We start from the raw sequence: 21,829 nt of genomic DNA on the forward strand, positions 1-21,829 counted from the left end.
TAATGTAATGATCAGGGCTAGGAATTTGACACTGATACAGTAGTATCACTTAAATGAAAGGTGTGATTTGGATTTCATCAGTTTTTGTCATGTACTTCCCCCTTTGTTTTTTAGAGAAAGGAAGTGTATAGTTTTACTAATTTTATTGTCTGTGTAGGTCTGTATAACCACTACCATAATTAGAATATGAGCTGTTCCATCACCTCCCACAAGCACTGTTGTGCCTCTTTATGGTCACCCTCTCCCATCCATCACCACTCATCTGTCTCCATCACTATCTTCGTCATTTGACAATCTTACATAAAACAAATCACACGCTATATAAACTGGCTTATTTTCCTTAGAATAGTGCTTTTGTAAACCAACCAAATTGTTGAGTGTATCAAGCTTTTGTCATTTTGTAGTGTTGTATAGTATTTCATAGTGTGAATATCCAATAGTTGTTTCCAGATTTAGGCTATGAACATTTCTGTTCAGATTTGTGTGTCAGCACACGTTTTCTCTTCTCGAGACTGAACACTCAGAAGTGAGGGTTATTCAGTCACTAAGTGCTGTTTATAAGAATTTTCCAAACCATTTCCCAGAATGGTGGGTCCTTGTTGCATTCCCACCAGCCGTGTATGGGCTAATGTTGCCAGGACTTTGCTGTTTTAGCCTTTCTAATAGACATGATAGTATCTCATCATAGCTTTACTTTGCGTGTTTCTAATCTAGTGATTTGGAAAATCTTGATCTTCAGTTATTTGCCATTTGTTTATCTTTGGTGGATTGTATGTTCAAGTATTGTACCCATTTTTAAATTAGATTGCTTAGTTTCTTACTTTTATTTAGAGAGCTCTTTATAGATTCTGGATACAAGTCCTTAGTTGGACTTGTGGCTTAGAAATATTTTCTCCCAGTCTGTAGCTTGTCTTTTTATTTTTTTCTCTTAACAATGCCTTTAGTAGAACAAAACTTTTATTTTCATGTCTAATCTGTCCATTCTGTCTGCTATGAATCACATCAGTCTATTTGATGTCATGTCTAAGAACTCTTTGCTTAGCCGCTGGTAATGGAAATTTTTTATTCCTTCTTTGCAAATTGTATTTTTTTTTTTGCTTCCCCAGTTGCACAAACTAGAACATTCTTATGTTGTTCTTGATCTTAGGGAGAAAGCATTCAGCCTGTCACAGTAAATGCAATATAAGCTGTAGGTTGCTTTTGTGGATTTTTTTTTTAACGTTGAGCTACTTTTCTTCTATTTCTACTTTGCTGAGAGTTTTGAGCATGAATGGGTGTTAAATTTTATCAAAGACCTTTTTTTTTGCCTCAATCCATATGATCATGTGGATCTTCTCCTTTAGACTATGAATATGGCCTATTGCATGAATATGTTTTTGATTATCAAACCAACTGTGTATCCAAGGGGGAAAAACCCACTTGGTCATGATATATTATTCCGTGTGTATGTGTGCGTGTGCGTGTGTGTGTGTGTGTATGAATACTCATATTTTGTTGAGAATTTTTGTATTTGTGATCCTGTAGACTGTGGTTCAAATGCCAGTTCATTTTCAGCGTCCTTACAGCGCTGTCTGTTCTGGTCTGCCCTACTTGTGCGCATTGGAGGGCCTCCTGAAACTGGGTGATATTTTATACCACAGCTCAGTTCTAAAAGTATTTGCTGTATTGATTCTGGTTGGTTTCTTGCATGAGCCACTTCAGGGTGAATCTGGGGCTTTACACACAGTTTTCAAGAATCCCTTTCTCTAGCCCCCTCTTACCAATCCTCTCCACTGTAGTCGGAGGGGGGAAGGAAGGCAAGGAGGATGCTCTGCTTCTGTTCGCTGGGGGAAGGTATAGAAGGTCCTCTCTCTGCTGCAGATGGGCCAGAGGGAGAGGTGACCCCACCTCTTCACTGGCATTTGCCCCCTGTAGGAAGGGCACAAATGGACAGGGCTCCACTCTAAGACCTTGGTGGATGCACTTACAGGGGAGAGGCAAGGAAAGGGCACAGCCTGTGTGCCAAGGCTGTACTGCTGGAGAAATACACTTTCTTTTGTGGTGTTAATGGGAGCAGCAGGTTAGTGGGAATCCCTCCTACTGCACCTCCCTCTTCTCTGGCCACTGGATGGAGGCAGCAGGCTTTTTGGAGATTTTTCTTTTTTTTGCTGTACCCTGTGCTTGCTCTGAGTTTCGGACAACTGCTAGTTGCCAGAGCTCAGCACTCAGACCAACATACATGAGACAAAGTAAGCCCAGGCAACTCAACTCACTGCCGAGTTCCTTCGTCACTGGCCTGGTCCTCTTTGTGTGACCTTTCGAAATCTTCTGATGGTTGCTTTATTTTGGTCCAGGTTTTCCTTGTAATGAGCAGACGTAGAGTGGAATATGCTTATTCCTTCTTCACCAGGACCAAAAGCTGTCACTTTGTTTTCATTATTAGTGAGACGGAATTTTTATTTTCTATATGTATTATTAATTTTGTTTCTTCTTTGAATGACTTGTTCATGTCCTTTAGCCAATGTCAAATGAGATTTTTTTCTTGTTTAATACGAACCCTTGATAGGTATTATTTGTTTATAATAATTTTATTTGCTGTAAAATAACTTCAACTCTTGCATTTTTATCATATTATGAATATATATCTATATTGTTTTCTATTGTGATGTCTTCTGTTTTGCTACTAAAATCAGGTAGTTAACATTTTCTTCAGTTTCACTTCTTTAAACATTTAAGTCATAGTTCAACTTAGATTTATTTTTACTCTAGGGTAAGAAGTGATACAACTTGATTTTTTTCTCTCCAAATAATTAATTGTCCCAGTATTCTTGTTTATTTAGTGTTCCTTTATCTACTAACAGATATAATTATTGAATGAATAAGCCTGTTTTCCTTCAAAGAAGAATTTCTTCACCACCCACACCTTCAAGTCTAACAAACTCTATTTTAGAGTCTAAATAAGAAAATAAAATTTAACTTTTCTCATAAAAGTTGACACTGAAAGAATCTCCCTGTCTTCACTTTTCTACCCCTTCCTCTTTGTTCACATTCAAAGGCATAAACAGGTATATGAGCCAAAGAAATAAGAAGCAAAAGTTAAACTGAGATAGTTAAGTCCCATGATTCCAATAAGGGGAGAAAATGCAACAAAGATAAAGGTTATTATAAAACCTAAACAAGGGAATTTAAACCATAGGCTTTCACTGTAGTCTGCATTTTTCCTTGTAAGCTTTTGTCTTTTAAAAATGGAAAACACATGAATATTTATTGTCATCTTATCTTATCAAGATGTGGAATTAAAAGTAGTGTTTTATGAAGAAGTAAAGTAATTGTATCTTCCTCCATTAATAGAAATTTCTTGCTTTCTAGCTTAATTCTTTGAATTATTCAAATAATTTTAATTAGCTCTTTTAATAGCTGTGTGAATATCAAGCCATATATGGGCCCCCAGTTGCCCTGCTATCGTACAGATGGGGGCATATACTCCAAATGCCAATTTCATCCTGCTGGAATGTCTGTGATTCTCACAGCAGAGGGAGGAATGGCAGCGAAAAGGGGGGAAAAGAAGAGAATTAGAAATGTTGGATATCCTTGATGAGTCAGTGGTGACCTTTGCCGATTTCCCCAAGTTTTGATGAATTGTTCCCGAGCAAGTCAGCCCAATCAAGTTTTATATCCTGATACTCTAGGCCAGCCATCTTCTGGTACAGATGACATTTTTAGCTATAGAGACTGAGAGCGCCTCCTGGTTCCCAAAGCGACCTCATTTGACCTATTGTTTACTGCCTCTCTCCATTCAAAACTGGCTAGACATGCTGTATAATAACATCCTTGACAAGCCTTCCTCCCCCAAGCTACTTATTCATATAAATGTCAACTACAAGCTATGAACCATATACCATAAAACAGTACTGTAAACCCTAGCCAGTTAGGACTCTTGGGTGGCCTGAACAGGGAGGATTTTGGCCGTTGAAATTAAAGGCCAAGAATTTTTGTTGACCCAAAAGGGACTTACAACATTTTAAAGCACCTGGTTGGCGGTTTCGCATAGTTTACCATTTAATTGTCACATCAATCTACAAAATAGGCACTAGTTGCCCCATTTTGTTGATGAGGGAAAATGAAGCTTGGAGATATTATGTCTTTAGCTCAAAGCTGCAGAGTCAGTATGAGATGGGTCTTCATTTAATTCCAGATTTTGAACTAAAAATCCCACATCAACCACTCTATGTATGGCCTTAGTCATGAAGAGGTGATTTTAGGGGAAATCTTGACAACAGAGTTAAGTAATACTGAATCACACAGTGAGACAGTTATCCCTTTATATTCTTCTGGTGAGATAAAAAAGAATGTGTAGACATTACATATTTTTATATCTTTTTAACATTTAATTTTCTCTACAACAAAGAGTAGAAAGACATCAGATTCAAAGCATTGGGCTAGCAATAGCATCTAACCATAATGAAAACAATTATTTGTTTTCATTGAATGTCTTTTTATTTTTCTCATCTATGACACACGGTACTAGCTTTCCATTAGTGGTAGTGACATAAAGCTTCAGTTGTTTAGTAGGTCTACATTTTCAATGTGTTAGTTTTTTAAAAAAAAATTCTAAATGCAAATATTAGTGGTATATGAAAGACTAACATGTGGGAAGCACATGTTTTGTTTTAGATACATTGCTAGAAATTCTTAGAACCATGTCAATGCTTGAACAATACTTGTCAATGTACAATCCCTCCCTCCAGGGCCCCCAACATTCATCCCATGGGCCACTGAATTTGAGAAATACCAGCACCAGAACATGACAGCCTTTTCTTGCGGGGTAAAGAAAAACATATTATTCCTAATTTTAAGGAATTTCTAAAGGTGTTTTATACTATATAAATCACCTCAAAAAATTATAGGTATTTTTTTTTCTAAAATTCTTCCTGTACTTCCAGAGAAGAGAACTTTTACCTGCAGTTCCACATAGTATTTTTATTTTATTTATGCATACTAGAACTGGGATACAGGCCAGAGGTGTGGGGGGATGAGAGGATTCACCAGAGACAGAGTGGGGAACAGAACAGGCAGACTGACTGACTGACTGAAATACACTGCTGAGGGGAGCAGCAGGTGAGTCAGGAGAGGTCTGCTGCGCCATGTGGGTTGCTCCCTGGCCGTCCGGGGATCGAACTCGTGCTGCAGTGGCTGTGGATAGCTTCATAGGTTGCATCTTAACCCCTTGCACCACCAGGGAGGCCATCCACATAGTATTTTTAAATTTGACCTACAACAATGATTCTAACTGTATCTTTGTATTTATTTTCTCAACTCTCCATTCTGAAGTTAACCTCAAGGAGGCCCTTCATTTCCAGAATCATTATCAGGCATCCAGATGAATGTTTATGGAGAACCTACTATGTGCTATGCATTGCATGTTTGGAATATACTACTGAACAAAATAGATAAGAATTATGGAGCTTGCCTTTGTGGAGCTTGTTAGAAAAGAAAGTATATGGGAAAAACACACTAAGTGCTGTAGGATAAGGACAATTGGGAAGGCAGGAGGGTGTTGGGATTTGATTGGTATATTAGGGAACAAGCTGCATTGAGAAGGGAGGGAAGCTACCAGCACAGTGTAACCCAGAATGTTCAGGGAATATCAGGGAGGTGTGAGTGGGAGGGGTGGAGGGTATAAAGAAGTGGAATTACAGGAGGTAAAGTGGAGGGAAATAGAGTAACAGTGATCAGATATTGTCTTTGGGAAGACTCATGCTGTCAGCCTGCTGACAGCCAGACTGAGAATAAGCTGCAGAGGAATAAGGATGAAAGGAGAGAGGTTAGCCAGGCATTATAGTAATGCAGATGAAAGATGATTGTAGCTTGAACTAGGGCAGAAGTAGAGAGAAGTGGTCCTATTCTGGGAATATTTTGAAGGTAGATGAGTTGCATGTAGAATGTGAAAGAGCTTGTCAACCAGAGGGCTGTAATGAGTACCCAGAAAGTAATCACTGTAGTGAAGGCACATATTTGGAGGAGGGTATGGTGATATGGTCCTTGGGCAGCCATATCTTAATGTATCTTCTAAATTCCAAATAGTTAATTCAAGAGATATGCTTGATAAAATACCTGGGTTTTGTCTGTATAGCCAAGTAAACAATGGCCACCACGTAAGCAGTCAGAATTTTTGAGTGTTGACTTTTAGAGGGGTGTGTGTGTGTTTGCATGCACATAAGATGGTGTGAACTTCAAACTCTAAGAACTGTCACCTAGTGATGTTATTGAAATGCAGCACCATGTTCTGTTGGTAAACAGTCCTGATGGCAGTGATGTATACAAGTTATACAACAGATGACACACAGATCCAACCAATTTCTCACCATCCTCTTATGAAGGGGTGTCACTTCTGATTTTAGTTTAGTATCTCATAACATTTTTTACTCCTTAATTTGTTGTTTTTATATAGTGTTTTTGAAGATATGTTTATAGGACTGAGTATTAATGTTCTGGGCATATTTTCTTATATCTGCTGCCTCATCAACTCCATCTAGGACTTGAATGTTCATTCCTGCCTCTTGTAGCTTTTCATGTTGTTCTGGTAATGTTGGATTGTGGATAAGCTGTCCCACTGAAATGTAAGTTTGGGTGACCCAGTGGAAGCCCACATTTCATTAAACCAATATTTACTAACCCATGTGCCAGACAGTGGAATCTTAGTGGTGAAAAGATGTCATCCCTGCGTCCATGTACAGGATTCCAGGTGAACGTGAGAAATTATACCTCAACAAGGAAGAGTAGCATAATACTATCACAAAGTATTTTCTTATAATTTGTCATGTGCTCAACCTAGGAAAACCATACGAGATGCCTATGATGACAATCTTGCTCCTGTGAAGTTTGTTCTAGAGCTGGTTTATTTAGGCCTTGCCCCATCTAGATCAATCCCATGTTTATTCTCTTGTTTTATTAATGTCTTAACATTCTTCCTTATGATAGAATGAAACAAAGCTAGAGGCTGAAATTAGTCTAAAACATAATAGTCATTGTAGAAAAATTGGAAATTTGCTAGTGTATTTGATTCACCCTTTTCTATTTAGCCTTCTTGGTTGTGGTGGTTGTGTTTAAACATTACAATGTTTCATGTTGTGTGAGTACCAGTTGCATCCTATCTGCCCATGCTTTTATTCCCCACACTTACAAATGAAATAAGACTTGAGGGTGCTGCTGTCAAGGAGCCCTTGAGGCTGTCCCGGCAGCCATGGATTACTTTGCCTACTTGGCTAACCAGAGTCTCGTTTTACCCGAGTATTGCCATATGTGTGTCTGACAAAGCTAAGCAGCTTTAGAATAAATAGATCATTTTTAAATGCAGACTCTGATTTCTTCCTACAATACCTTTGAGGTAGATCAACATCTGTGGTTGGTTACAGAAGTAATTGAGAACCAGGTTGAATAGGCCTGATATGTTTTATTATAATGTGGTCATCCTGAGGCTTTCTACTTTGTTCTCTCAACAAATACCTCTGACACTAAGATTTTTTTTTTTTTTTAAATATTAAATTTTATTTTTATATTCCCCCATACAATTGCAAACGCCCCATTCTGACCCCAATCCTTCCCCTCCCGCCCCCCACCCCCCAAAAAGTGTCTCTGGTTCATAGTTTTTTTGTTGATTTTGATTTTCACTTTCTTATATTCATTTTCCTGGTCCCTTATTTAAGTTTTCTAGATTCCTGCTATGAGTGAGACCATCCGGTATTTTTCTTTTTCTTTTTGGCTTATTTCGCTGAGCATGATCCCTTCCAGTGCCATCCATGTTGCTGCAAATTGCATGTGTTTATCTTTTTTGAATGCTGAGTAATATTCCATGGTATATATGTACCACATCTTCTTGATCCAGTCATCTATTTTTGGGCATTTGGGTTGTTTCCAAAGCTTAGCTATTGTAAACAGTGCTGCTATAAACATAGGAGTGCAGGTGTTCTTTGGAATGGATGTTTCTGTGTCCTTTGGGTAAATACCTAGGAGTGGAATTGCTGGATCATATGGAAGCTCTATGTTTAGTAGGTCCAGAAATCTCCACACAGCTCTCCATAGTCTGACACTAAGATTTTTAGCTGCATCTTTTTGAGTCCTAGGAGAGGATTCCTTAGTATAATTAAGATTCTTCCCTTTTTAAGTGAAATATGATATATTATAGCTTCAAATTACATTGAGCAATCTTCAAAGGACAAAGATCAAGAATTAATAGGAAGACAGAGAAACCCAGGTTGCCTGTGGAGACACACAATGCACTGGCTTCTGGTAACTAAGCAAAGGACACATGGACCTCCTAGTGTGTTGAGAACACAGGACATGTATGCATTCCATATGCAGGGGAGCGTGGCTGTTAAGAGCTCAGTGGATGGCTATGTGCCTGAAAACAGTATTTAGGAAAAAGTATAGGGAAGGATGTAGCTGAAAGAACAGGGCAAATTGTTTCATTTACTGCACCGTCCTTAATTCTCAATGACGTGGTACAAAGGAACTCATCCCACTTGGGAGTTAGGAAAACCTAAGGACATATTGAACCTCAAATCTGGATGGGAATTTTCCCTGTTCAGCTTCTCTGGTCCACTCTTGACTTTCTGTGACTCTAATTTGAATCTTCCTCCTTAATGAAATAATCCTTGAACCTTCTTTCCAGTCCATCCAGCTGTCCTCATAGTTTATATTCTGTAATCATTCATCTTACAAAAAAAGAAATCCGCAAGTGTTCCCTTAGATTTTCCCTTCAGAAATGAACATAAGCCAACACTGATTCTGCCAGTGTTTCCACAGAGTTTTCTGCTTTTATCACGACCCTCTCTGGGTCACTTTCATTTTTCTTTTGATTATTTCTAGCTTCACACAACGCCCATCTAAGACCGGGGGCCCAGGGTCTGGGCTCTGAGTCATGCACTGGCTATCAAAGGCCATGCTAAGAACAGATGACTGCACCTTTGCCTTTGGAGACTGAGCAATATTGAATGAGAGTTCACTCTGTGCTTTAGTCTTCATGCAGCCCAGGGAACTTAGTTGGGTCCCTTTCTAATGACCTGAATCACAGTCATCAATTTGGGAAGGGTATAATGGCCTAATTCAACCTGAACCTCTACAGAGAAAATACATTCTTGCCTATCTTGAACTCTGTGCTAATACCCAGATTACTACATTTAAGGCAAACCAGGAGCTGGCTAAGAAGCAGCTCAAGTGGTAGGAAAGTATTACCTACTCATGCTTTTGTTCCTTTTCACCTTCTTCTTGGGACAAAGCTCTGCCTTAGAAATTACTATTCACAGGAGTAATAGATCCGACATCAAAATAGTGAAAATAGTTTTGCCAAATGTTAGCTACAATTTCTGAAGATCATTTTGCAGAAGATGCTGTGATAAACCTTTGCACAGTCTTTATTTCTAATTACTAATTACATTTGGGATAATTCATTATCCTAAAACAACCAAAATTCAAGGAATCTCATCACAGATTCCTTGTGGATCCTTAAATCTCTTAACTCCTCATAGGGTCCTTCATCAGCAAAGGAAGTCACCTCATTTCTCTTCCACTAATGGCAGAAGTTCAAGTGCCTCGCTTGAATGGTTCCAAGACTAAGATCCCATGCTGCCATAAAGTATTTTCAAGAATATCAATTCATCTTACTTCCTGCTCTTAACCAAAGATATGCCTCAAATCCAAGGTATCGTGAAGTGAGCAGAAGGGTGCATTTTCTTCCCTGGTTTACCCTTTTTCCCTAGTTCTGACCTATAGAAGAAGGAAGCAGACATATTAAATAACTGGGAAAATTTTCCTTTTGAAAAACGCTTAGTGGTTTTTCCTGTGAAGAAGTTTGCACCAACATACCTACTTTAATATGGATAAAACTGGGACCTAGAGATATTCAAGGACCTGATCAGAGTCCCAATTGGCATTAACCTCAGCAGTTCCACCCTCTTTCTCACACACCCAACAAAAGAACAAGGCAAGCTGCCGGTCACTTCACAGTTCCAAAGGCCACTGACATCCAATGAAGATTTGAATTCTGCCTTTTGATGATAGACTCAGGAACCTGCAAGTTTGCTGCCTTTTAAAGTTATTGCTGGAGGCCAGCTCCAGCAAAGTGATGTGTCAGGGTCCTTGCAAGGATGAGACGGCATCCGTGGAATGGAGGGATGAGGGGAGAGGGGAGATGAGGTAGATGAGGTAGTGAGGAGACACTGACACTTGATCGGGGTGCAGACTCTCCCGCTGATAGCCTCAGCAGGGCTTTATTCATGCATCAGAAATTGTTATTTGATCATTACATCATGCAATCATGTGATTTTACTTTTACATTGTTTCAGAAATTATTAATGATCATTAACAGTGCACAGTCCTTTTTTCAATTTTCCCAGTCTATGATTAACTTGGTCACTTGGTTACATTAACTTGGTTACATTCTTTCCCTAGGTGATGTATGTTATTCAGAAAATAGAAACAGGCGCTACACACATGATTTATGCAGTCAAGCTAGGTACCTAAAACAAGGCTAAGCAGGCGTTGTAAGATCCAGGGTGGCTTCCTATTTTCTATATAGAACCAAGGGGTCCCGGTGCCATGGGAACAGTATGTGGTGTGTTTTTCTTGGATTACTTCATCTCTGGGGTGCCTCAGAGTCTTCTCTAGGGGGGACTTTTACCGGGCACGTTCCATCCGTTCTATTAAGCGTGGTTTGTTAAAAAACTCAGTGTTACTCATAGTAACTGAATTACAAATTGGAGGACATGGAGAAATATTGGAAACCATTTCATTATCAATCATGTTAGAAAGTATTTTTCTCAAACTACTGAAGTGTGCATACCGAAACTGGCATTGATACCAACACTCATTGTGTTATTCTAAAGCTTATAGAAAATTTCCATGGTTTCAATAACTGCCACAAACAAATGAAAGGAAGTAGCAGGAGCCAGCTGTGGAGTTTCTGACTTTTCAGAAACTTTCCTCATGCCCAGACCTTGTCAGACAGCATGAGTAGCATAGCCTGCGCCAAGTTATTATTATTTTTTTTTAATTTGGATTCCTTATTTCTTTCTAAGCCACATTCTTTCTAAGTCAAATTCCTGTTATTGGATAACTAGAAAGACACTAGAGAGTGAGAATGATCTGAATAACTGAGTTTTGATTTCATGGGATCATAGAGTCATCGTATGAGATGTGGACTTTCACCCTTTCATTTGGTAAAGTGTGAAGAGCCAGAGAGTATGGATGACCTTCTCAACTAGCGGGCTGTGGAAGACAGGTTTTTCTGTCCTTCCCATTAGTGTTCTCAGTTCTTGGAGAGCTTAGTATATTAAAGAGTATTAGTCAGTGTTGGATTTGTCCTCTGGCTTCTGAATAAGAAAACAGACTCTCTCTCATTCATTCATTTGTTCATTCAGTCAACACCAATTTGTTGTATATAGTCTCTATACTAGAAGATGAAAGACTCAATCTAGTTACAGGTTCCAATATGTACTTATTTAAATAAATGAAAAAAAAAAAGAAATATCTGGCTTGCTACACTTGACATCAGACTGGAAACAAAATGCAGTTTTGATGTATGGGCTTATTTAAACCCCACAGCATGTGCTTCTCTTTAAATATTTTGCAATGTGTCTGATGAAAGTAATTTGGCCTTCATACCTAACCTTTGAGGAGGGTGTGATTGCAATATGAATTTACAACTCCACTTTTTGCATTCATTAGAAAGTGCCTCAGTGATGCTTTGAAGCTCAGCCTCCATCGTTTGCTTTCAGGGAGCTATTTAATTGCCATGTGCTTAGCGAGAATGAAAGTCTTGACCCTGTCTCTATTCAGAACATATGGCATATTTCAATCCCAACAACTCATGGTGGTGGTATCTGTGTTGATATGACAGTCTCCCAAAGGCTGCCTTGGGAATGGTGGTACTGCCAAATTGTGACTGGCTGGAAATGCCTTGGGGGAAGACTCAAGAGCTTTGGGGTCAAGGTCACTTAAGTTTTGCCAGTTGCAGGTTATGTGATCTCGGGAAAGTTACTAATATTTCCAAATGTACACTCAGTAAAAATAATCCAGCATCCTGTAACAGAATTGCAATGAGGCCTGAATAATATGTGAAGCACCCAACACAATGCTTGGCACACAAGTAGGCTTTCACCAAATATGAGTTTCTTTCTTTTCTCTACATGTTAAAACTTGTAATATGTGGGCACACAAGTAGGCTTTCACCAAATATGAGTTTCTTTTCTCTACATGTTAAAACTTGTAATATGTGGGCCTCCCCGGTGGTGCAGCAGTTGAGCACTGGGCTGTGAAGCTGCCTGCAGCCTCTGTAGTGCCGGTTGAGTGTCCCACATGGCATACAGACCCCTCCTGCCGCGCCTGCTGCTCCCCTCAGCAGTGTATTTCATCAGTCTGTCTGTTCTGCTCCTCGCTCTGGCTCTGGTGAATTCTCTCACCCTTCTGCACTTCTGACTATACCCAGTGCTTGTAAAAATCAATCAATCAATCAACCTTAAAGAAAAAAAAAACTTGTAATATGTGCATTGCCATTTGTTTCTGCCTCTTTTTTTGAGAAAAAAAAAAAAATACTTTGGAGCTCCAGTACTAGTTGGGGGAAAAAAGATGAAGCATACAAAACAGGAATACTTCCCAGATGACTTCTTAGGTTGATGGATTTTTTTGTAGGGTTGCAGGAGTGACCTGGATATGTGTTACATTTACTGGAGCAAAGTACCTACTGACTGTGTAAAATTGGTTCTGGTCTGGCATTTGGCTCCCTGAGCAAGTAGAAAAGCAATCATCTCCCCAAGGCAGGCAAGCTCATCAAATTTGATGGCTGAATAGCAAACTCATGGTCAAATTCTCTTCACCCTGCTAAATGAATGAAGCACATGAATTCTGAATTACATGGGACTATGAGAGTAGGGTGAATGTTTAAGAAGAGGAATATATTGATTTGTTTCAAACTCTTGTTAGTTCATCACTTTGAAAAGCAATCCATTTGAGCTAAGACTGGAATTAGTCATTGGTCTATGCTGGTCTAAAAATTAGGACAACTGGTATAAAGAACACCGAAAAATGACTCTTTGAGATTTCTTGACAAAGAACCAAATTCCAAATCCTGTAAAGGAATTCACTTAGGACTCCCACAGAGGTGTGACTGAATACCTTTTGTTGTAAGCTGACTGTACATTAAAAATCTAAGTAGTTAACTTTAGAACCTAAAAAAAGGAAGGTTTATGTCACATAATTGGCCAATATGTTAACTCCATTGCTTTTACTTTGTTTTGTAAACCCAGTTACTCTGAATTTATAGGATTTAGAAATTAATTGGGTTCCTCTACTCTGGCTACAAGTAGTATTTGTGAAATAGCATTTTACCTAGATTACTAGAGTATTTACTAGTATTTTATCACTTTCTGGAAATGGTATTCAACATCATAATTCTTTTGGTAATGAAGAAATAGGTAAATCCTTGAAGAGACACTCTGGGTTGACTTGTCAAGTTCCCTGTTTTCCAATTATAAACAAAGGCGTAAGAACCCCTGGAGAAACCCAGAGATCTGGGAAGGAAGGGCCTGGAAGGATTCAGAGACCATTTGAATATAAAGAAAAAGTTGATTTGATTTTTTAACAAAGAATGAGTGAGCAAGCTGCAGTAACACATGGGAATCCACATTGTAGTGCACAGCTATGTCCACCCTTTCAAGTTTACCTATTACTTTTTCTGAAGGAAAATCTCCCCCCAGTTCATGTAGCCATGGAGAGAGAAAAATTCTATGCTTTCATCTATGATAGAAACCCAAGAATCATTCCTCTTCTGTCTTCTCCCTGGTATAGCCTTAGGGCATTCGAGCTAATGATTTCTCTCCAGAACTTCCATCTGGAGAGAGTGAAGAAGGGTGGGAAGAGTATCTGGGAGTCCTTCATCACAGTGGCTGCACTAGCAGAGTCAACAGAATCTGTCTAGACTTCCTATAAAAAAGAAACCACTGGCTTCTTTGCTGCTAGTCCTCTAGGGCTGCATAGTCCTGCCGGTTCCCACACCTATTGCCTTCCATTGATTCCCTAAATCCTAGTAGTCGTCAACAGTTGCCCTTTTGTGTAAGTTAACCAAAGCTAATTTCTATTGCTTGCAACCAAGGAACTGTAACTGATCTAGACCTTTATTTAAGCTTGCCTCAAGGTACATTACTCCCAATCAAATAATATGTTGGATTGTCAGTAGAGAATTCTCAAGATGAAAGGGACTCTAGAGATCCTAGAATCCAACTATTCTCTCTTTTTAGGGCAGGGGTAGAGGGGGTGAGGGGGGCGCGGTGAAGCATGAGTTGATTGAACTTTAAAATGTGGGAGCATTGGGGTATAAAGTTTAATAAGTGAGTTGGCAAAATACATGAGTCACTTTCCTCAACAAATGGGGAGAAAGGGAACACAGTTCCCTCGACACATCTTTTGTTCAATTGTTAATGAATTAAATTGATGTTTAACAAGCACAGCAATGGTATAGCCAAAAGCATCATTGAAAATTGTTCAAAATAGTGTCATTTCACTATCAGCTGCTTGTTAGAACTATTTCTAATTACTCTCTGCATTATTTCTTCAACTGTACAATGGTGATGAACTTTCCGTCCTAGAATTTTTCAGAAATTTTTAAATGACATGATTGTGGGTTTCAGAGTCCAGGCTCTATCAACAAGGTATTAAAAGTAGTTTTTTAAAAGATAGTGTTATGATGTTAGTCATAATGGGGTTTTCCTCCACACCAGAATCTCTATGAGTAAGAGATATTTGTAAGGATTACCTATATGCAAAGAAAAAAAGCAAACACTACTTAAAGAGGATGTGCTGATGGAGAGGTTGGGCCCCTAGGTCCCCCCTTCAAAGGACTTGCCACCTAGCAACCTAGAGTACAGTCCACCCCTTCAGAGATTGCCTCAGTGCAGAGAGCCTCCTCACCCAAGGACATGTCCCTCCCTGAGCAACCCACACCTTGTGACTGCCTGATGGAGGTGGGATAAATGTCCTGGCCATTTCTGCCCAATCCTGCTTCCTTCCTTGGCCTTCCACAGCTATTGACCCCAGGGACACTCTAATAGCTACCCTGAATGCTAAACTCAGAATCTGCTTCCTGAGGAACTCAACCCACAACACCCCAGCTTAGACGTTTTACAGCTAATCTTTTTAAGAACCTTAGGCAATAGCTATTATTTCCCCCATTGTCACAGTGGAAGGAATTGAAAGAAATGAAGTGAGCAGTTTGTCAAAGGAAACACATTACATGACAAAGCTGGGATTCAAACCTAGTTCAGTTTGATTCCAAAGAGTAAGTTTTTCAAGAAAGCTTGTATGTTGATCTTCTTGGGCTGAACATAATGTCTTCTCCTGGAGTGAGGACTGGCCTGAGAATTTGGGCAGGGACAGGACCCTTCTATCAACTGTTAGGTTGGTTCCTGCGAGCTCCTCTCTGTGTCTGCCTGTGTTGTTAGTGTCTTTTCTTTACTCCCTGAGTTAATGGCTATTGTTTTAGCCTAAAAATAGCCAGTATTTGCTTTTACACATTTTCAAAAATTTCAATGTAATCATTTAAAAATAGACTCTGAAATTTTGTTTTCTCTCTATTGGCAACCACTGTTGCTATGGAGTTCAAGTAATAGATTGTGATGTTTAACACTGAATTAATTACTACTTCTCACTCCCAGGGAACATCTAATTATACATATTCATGCTGAGCAGGGTTTGGTTTTCTTAAGGAAATGGCGCGCGCGCGCGTGTGTGTGTGTGTGTGTGTGTCTTTTTACTCTACAAGGTACATAGGGGAAGGGTCTTGATTTGTGATCTTCTGGAAGCTTTCACTTTCTTCCTGAATTCTTTCTCCTGCTAAAACTGCCCTATATTGAGACCTTATTTCTCTCTTACATGCTAATAGTGGATTTTTTCTTTTTATTTTAAATGTTAGTGTGATATAAGGCATGAAGATCTCCCTCATTCCCTCCCTCAACCTTGTTTTCTTGGTCACCTGTATCTTGAGAGAGTGGAACATTATTGGAAACAGCATGAGGCATCTTTTGGGATCAGCTATACCTGAGTCTGACTCTTGGTTTTGCCATTTAATTGACTTGAAGCAAGTCACATCAGGACTGAACCCCAGTTCCTTAATGGATGAAATGGGGATGATTTATTTACCACATGGAGCTGCTGCAGAGATTAAATAAGGTTTTAAACAAATGTAACACCAAGCTTATCCAGCTTTCATAGGCAAGATGAACATCTTATTAAATGCAGATTCTGATTCAGCAGGTCAAACGCAGGGGACCCCAGGATTTGCATTCTAACAGGGTCCCCATTGATGCCTGTGCTGTTGGTCACCAGTTCACACTTTGGGAGAATGAAAGTAATGCCAAGCACATGGTATGAGCACAATGCATTTGAACCTATTAGTACGAGCCCTTCATTAGTCCTTACCCTATACCCTTTGGACAGGGAAGCCCTAAATTCACACCCATTAGCCAGATGGAGAGACGGAGGCATCAGCAAGCGACCCTCAACAGGAGGACTTCCCGGGCATCTCTGTGCTCCTCATTGCCTTCCCCTGTGAAACTCCTGTTCTTCCCTGGGGTGGGCTTTTGCAGCTCCTACTGCTACTAATGGGAGTTACCCGAGCATGTGGTGAAGAAAAAACATAAATCTTGTGGCATTTTTATATATACACTTATAAAGCAATTTCATGTTTTACTGAAAAGAAACCAATTTCTTCACTGACTGTGAGGCCTTGAGAAAGTCTCTCCATTTGATTGACTCATCAGAAGGCTAGTCTTTAAAAATTGAATTTGAGGTACCCATTTGAAAAGGGAGCTGCATCTCCAATATGGAGGGGACCCCTGTGCTGGAAACTACAATGTGGTGCATTTAAGATCAGAATACACCCCTGCTGAACAGATCCTGGGGTGCTCACAGAACAGGAGCTGGCAACCTTCCAGATGTGGGTGGGTGGTGTTTCTTTTATTTATACTCTTTTCATTCAGGGGAGATGGTAAAATGCTGCTTCTTGGAAAAGGACTTTTCTGCCTTCCATCTTCAGGCCCAAGGGAGTGTTTCCTTTTTTTATATTAATTTTTTTAATTTTTTTACATCACTGTTCATTTTTAAACAATGTTTGCTTCCCCCCCTCCCCTCAGGTGTAGTCCCCATAGCCTTTCCTTCACCAATGCACCCGTGCACCATCACCTCAGTCCCCTGTGCTCCTCCCTCCCTCCGATCCCTCTCCCTCCTCCCCTGCAGGATGTCTCTGCTTTATAATTGTCCATTTTTGCTTTGTTGTGTTTTGCACTCCAGTCAACTGATAAGGGACTGATCACAAAGATATGCAAAGAACTCACAGGACTCAACAAAAACAAAATAAGCAATCCAGTCAAGAAATGGTCAGAAGAACTTAAAAGACATTTCTCCAAAGAAGAAATGCAAATAGCCAACAGGCATATGGAAAAAATGTTCAACATCCCTTATAACCAGGGAAATGCAAATTAAAACCACACTGAGACACCACCTTACACTAATGAGAATGGCACAAATCAAAAAAACCAAGCAACAACAAATGTTGGCGAGGATGTGGTGAAAAAGGAACTCTCCTACATTGTTGGTGGGAGTGCAAACTGGTCCAACCATTATAGAAAGCTGTCTGGAGCTTCCTCAGTCTACTAAAAATGGAGCTACCATATGACCAGGCAATTCCACTCCTAGGGATCTACCCAAAGGACACAAAAACATTGATTCAGTGTACACCTATGTTTATTGCAGCACTATTTACAATAGGTGAAACCCTGAAACAACCCAAATGCCCCAAAATAGATGACTGGATCAAGAAGATGTGGTACATACACAATGGAATATTATTCAGCAATCAAAAAAGATAAAATCGTGCCATTCACAGCAATGTGGATGGAACTAGAAGGAATTATGCTCAGTGAAATAAGCCAGAAAGAAAAAGAAAAATATTGGATGGTTTCACTTATAGCAGGAATATAGGGAGCCAAATAAGACATCAGTATAAAAAAATAATAATAGCAGTACAAGGGAGTGCTTCCTTAACTTCTGCTGGAGCTCCGCAACGCTGAGCTGGGGCCTCCGGGGCCTCCTGGCTGCTTTCCTGGAAGTTCTGTACTCTTCAGACCTGCTCTTTCCAACCAGTCTTCCCTTGCTGGCCTTTGTGGCTCCTTCTATTTAGATCTTGAACCAAGGCTAATACATACCTGTCACCTCTCCCTTGGCTGATGACCTTGCTGGTCCAAGCTCTCCTCCATACTGCCATGTGTCTGGTAGGATAATAGTAAGAACTGGAGCCCCCTGATGGCTAACAAGGCACAACGTGGTTTGATTCTCCATAACCTCTCTGAACCCCTGCCCTGCTGTTGTCCCCTCATGTGCTAATCTCTAGGTGCAATTTCCTTCCTGGGCCTCTTGAGTCCAGTAGGTACATTCCTGCATGAAGGTCTGTGTTTTGACTGTCCCCTTTGCTGAAACTCTCTTCCTGCTGACAGCAGCCTGGTCAACTTCCTCCTTCCTTCAAGTCTTACCTTCTCAGTGAAGGCTTCCCTGACCTGACTAATCCTTCTGTTTTGCAAACTGCAAATGAGAGCCACCTCCACCCCTACATTCCCGAGCCCCTCATCCTGCTCTACTTGTCTACTTTCTCCCTAGGGCTGTTCACCTTCTGATCCCCTGCAGTGAAGTGCTAGTAGAAATTACTCCCCCCACCCCCAACATTACTGATTTGGACTAAAAATGCCCTTTCCTCCCACATTAGGCAACTCTAAGTCTTCAAAACCAGGTAACTCCCCAGGATAAGGGGAGGCTATAGTGTGTCAGTTTGGGTGGTGGGTTCATACTTGCTGGCACTGGAAGGAGGCTGTTTGTGGTATGTAATAATAATGATGAAAGTCATAATAACAGGAACCTCCCCTTTTCCTGGGCACCTCCCTGTTATAGTAACACCCCAATAAAGCTGACTTAAAAAAGAGCTTAGGGCCTCCCCTGGTGGCGCAGCGGTTGAGCGCTGGTTCGTTCCCGGCCACTGGAGAGGGTCCCACAAAAAAAAAAAAAAAAAAGAAAGGGCTTATAACTGTCAAAGTTGACGAGTGTGTGGATGTGAGGTGGGCTGATATTCCAGGTAGAGGGTAGTAGTTGGCGTTTAGGAAGTAAATGTCTCTTCAGAATAGTGTGAACAAAGAAATGAGTACAAGTGTGTCATGTAAGCCCACCTCTGACCTTGGGCCTGAATGTCTCTGTGTGACCCCGAGTCCCACCTGCTGGCTCTTCTGCTGTCAGACTGACAGACCAGACATTTGGAAGTCACTTTAGTTTCCTGTTGTTCTGATGTGAGTTGATTCCTATTTCACTCCTATATAGGGGTGTAGATTAGAATCTGTTGATTCTCAAAATACTCAGTTTTCGTCTGGGAAAACAAAACCAACTAAACAAAAACCTTCGTCTTTCCTGTTTAAAATATAAACTAGGAAAAAGAGCCTCTTTTCATCTGAAGAGGTGTGAATCTATACTTCAGAATCATACAGTGTTGTAAATCATCGTCACCTCAATATAAAAATACAATAAAAAATTATTTTTCAAAAAGTGACTGAACTTGTCTTACGCTAGTATAGGAATGGGCGAGTAAGAAAGCAGCTGGCAGACTCCCAAAAGGTGCACCCTCAGCTTCCCACAGGTACCCACTCCCACTTCAATTTTAACTTGAAACTTTTCAAAATGAGTTAGATAAATCTCTGATGTGAAAGTGCAGAGAAGTAAAGAGAAAGACATAATCTAAATTCTGCCTCCTCTGAAACACCCACCAGGAGGGTCCTCGGAAGATCTGAGACAACCTCTGAGTGTAGCAGCTTCTGTGTCCACCTGGGCACGCACAAACCTGGGCTTCTACATCGGCAGGTGTTCAAGTGCCTCCAGAGGTGCCTTGCGTAATTCTAATTACCGGGGGTCTGACACTTTTGTCCACGTGTACTCTGAGTCTTGTGTATAGGAAGTTCAGGAGTCTTTTGTCAGTGGAACAGTGTTCCAGGATTCATTTCAGCTTTACTTATTCTAAACTCTCAGAGCATGGAGCTCCCCACTCAAGGTATCTGGCCTATAATCATGAGTCTCTGGCTTGAAACCAGGAGGTCAGGGTCATCATGTGGGTTCCTCCACAGCTCCAGTGATCATTCTTTGGGTTTTCTTTTTCTCGTCTTTTCATGTGAAAAGTACTCAAGAAGGTTTCTGTCTCTTTCTCTTTATTCGTTTGGCTCACAGTTTGTCCAATTCCATAATCCTAAAGTCTGTTTCCTCATTTGTTTCTCTAGACTGTCTACTGATACATTGTGATTTTCATGCTAAATAATTCTCCTTTCTGATTCTTTACATCTTATGGATATTTTTAGATTGCTACCATGTCCACCTTACCACCCACTGTTGCTCCCCACTGGGTCTGCTCAGCCAAGCTATACATATTTAATTTTTCTAATCTTTCTTTATCCACCAGACCCACCAATCTCTTAAAATTGTGTTGCCCTTCTTGAGACCTCCTCCTGATTGTTGATGCCCTGTGACCCTGCAGGCTGTCTCTTGGAGATGGTGTTGGAAGGCAGAGCTGGCATCACAGCTCAATGTCTCCTGCCTAGTAAAAATAAACACAGAAGGGAAGATTTGTGTTATAATCATTAATGAGGTTTGTCAAGTCCTTCCTGTTCTCGGCCTTCTGAGTGCAGAGTAAGATTGCACTTCCTGTGCCCTTAGGACTGGTAGGCCTGGCGACTAACTCTGGCAAGTGGATTATGAGTGATGAATTGCTTCCAGACCAGTGCAAGACCCCAAGTGCTGTGTTCACTCTGGAACAGTCACTAAAATTGTTCAAAAGAGTGCCTTCTGTGGTAATCTGATTCCTTGAGTGATTCCAATGAGCTGAAACCCCCTTCCAAGCCAGGTAAGCTCCAGTATCTTGCCTTTTGTGCCCGAACCTTGGCTGCTGTCTTGATATATCTTTGCATCTTACTGTGCTAAGATGCATTTCCCCCTTTCTGAGCATTTGTTTTAAACTCCTCTTTCCTTTCCCAAGTCAAATCTCCATGCTTTACTTTCATTGTAATGTCTTCAACTTTATTGACTCTTTGAACAGAATTGTGCTCTCTAGACTGTGTATTTTTTCCCCCAATTTGGTCTGTTTAATTTCCTTCTTCTTTATTTCCTCTTGGGGAACCACAAACACTGGGTCCTAATTATAGTCCTGGATAATTTAGACTACAAGTTAGAACATGGAAAGAAAATGCTCTAATTTGTTCTTATAGACCCAAAGACATCCAGGCAGGGAGCACACTGGAATTCCGAGCAAGGACTATTGATTTTTGAGCCCTCTGTCATGAGTAGCTCATACTGGATATAAGCAATACCCTTCAATACTGTTTTTCTGAAAATCTATGTCTCTACTGATGCTAATTGCCAGTTGTGTCACCTTGGGCAAGACCCATAACTCCTCTAAGATGGACCAGGATATCTATAGCTACTGCATAAAGAAGATAGGGTTAAATAAATTGATGTATTTAATATTTAACACAAAAGCCAGCATGACATCAGCCCTTCATGAGTAGTGTTATTCTCTTAATATTGGATTGGGTCCTTCTAGGTTCACTGTACAATTGTTAACTTGAGAAAATCTACATAATGCTTCACACATACACAATCCACAGACTTAAGGATTTTTATATAAGGGCTCATTTGAATAACATTCTCAGGGGAAGAATTAGAGACCAGACTAGGACAGGAGGAAAACATGGAAAGTGGACTCTCATGGAAGAGAGCTTTGCAC

General features: G+C 40.3%; 1 protein-coding gene across 2 annotated transcripts in view; it reads left to right on the forward strand.

Annotated features, from left to right (window-relative positions):
* CPNE4 (copine 4) overlaps nucleotides 1-21,829 on the forward strand; it is a 385,184-nt gene that overhangs the window by 202,092 nt on the left and 161,263 nt on the right. The window lies entirely within an intron of this gene.

This window comes from Talpa occidentalis, unplaced genomic scaffold (assembly GCF_014898055.3).
Source record: "Talpa occidentalis isolate TD23 unplaced genomic scaffold, MPIMG_talOcc4v2.1 talOcc4.10, whole genome shotgun sequence".
NCBI lineage: Eukaryota > Metazoa > Chordata > Mammalia > Eulipotyphla > Talpidae > Talpa > Talpa occidentalis.